The sequence below is a fragment of the Mus pahari genome, chromosome 6, assembly GCF_900095145.1.
Source record: "Mus pahari chromosome 6, PAHARI_EIJ_v1.1, whole genome shotgun sequence".
In the NCBI taxonomy this organism is placed as follows: Eukaryota; Metazoa; Chordata; class Mammalia; order Rodentia; family Muridae; genus Mus; species Mus pahari.
In genome coordinates, this window is record NC_034595.1 from 94,335,870 (window position 1) to 94,337,105 (window position 1,236).

Sequence of the window (1,236 nt, forward strand, 5' to 3'; positions counted from 1 at the left end):
CACTCACTTCTTTTTTCTTCTTCTTCTTCTTGTTAACCTTTTAATTTAATTGTTTTATTTTTTTATTTTTAATTGGATATTTTCTTTATTTACATTTCAAATGTTATCCCCTTTCCTGGTTTCCCTCCCTCCCAGAAACACACTTATCACATCTTCCCTCCCCCTGCTTCAATGAGGATGTTCCTCCACCCACCCACCCACTCCCACCTCCCCATCCTTGATTCCCCTGTACTGGGACATCTATCGAACCTTCATAGGACCAAGGACCTCTCCTTCCATTGATGCACAACAAGTCCATCCTTTGCTACATATTCAGCTGGAGCCATGTGTATCCCTTTGTTGATGGCCTAGTCCCTGGGAGTTCTGGTTGTTGTTCTTCCTATAGGGTTGCAAACCCTTTCAATTCCTTTAGTCCCTTCTCTAACTCCTCTATTAGGGACTTCACGTTCAGTCCAATGGTTGGCTGTGAGCATCCACCTCTGCATTTGTAAGGCTCTGGCTTGGCCTCTCAGGAGGCAGCCAGATCAGGCTCCTTTCAGCATCTACTTCTTGGCATGCACAATAGTGTCTGGGACAGTCTCTACTCTACACTTTATCACTATATTTGCTCCTGTGAGTATTTTGTTCTCCTTCTAAGAAGGACCGAAACACCCATACTTTGGTCTTCCTTCTTCTTGAGCTTCATGTGGTCTGTGAATTGTATCCTGGTTATTTGGAGCTTTTGGCCTAGTATCCACTTATCAGCCAGTGCATACCATGTGTTTTCTTCTGTGATTGGGTTACCTCACTCAGGATGATATTTTCTAGTTCTGTTCATTTGCCTAAGAATTTCATGAATTCATCATTTTTAATAGCTGTGTAAATGAACCACATATTCTGTAGCTATTCCTCTGTTGAAGGACATCTGGGTTCTTTCTAACTCCTGGCTATTATAAAGAAGGCTGCTATGAACATAGTGGAGCATGTGTCATTACATGTTGGAGCATCTTTTGGGTATATGCCAAGGAGTGGTATAGCTGGGTCCTCAGGTAATACTATGTCCAGTTTTCTGAGGAACCGCCAAACTGATTTCCAGAGTGGTTGTACCAGCTTGCAATCCCACCAGCAATGGAGGAGTGCTCCTCTTTCTCCACATCCTCGCCAGAGTGGTTGTACCAGCTTGCAATCCCACCAGCAATGGAGGAGTGCTCCTCTTTCTCCACATCCTCGCCAGCATCTGCTGTCACCTGAGTTTTT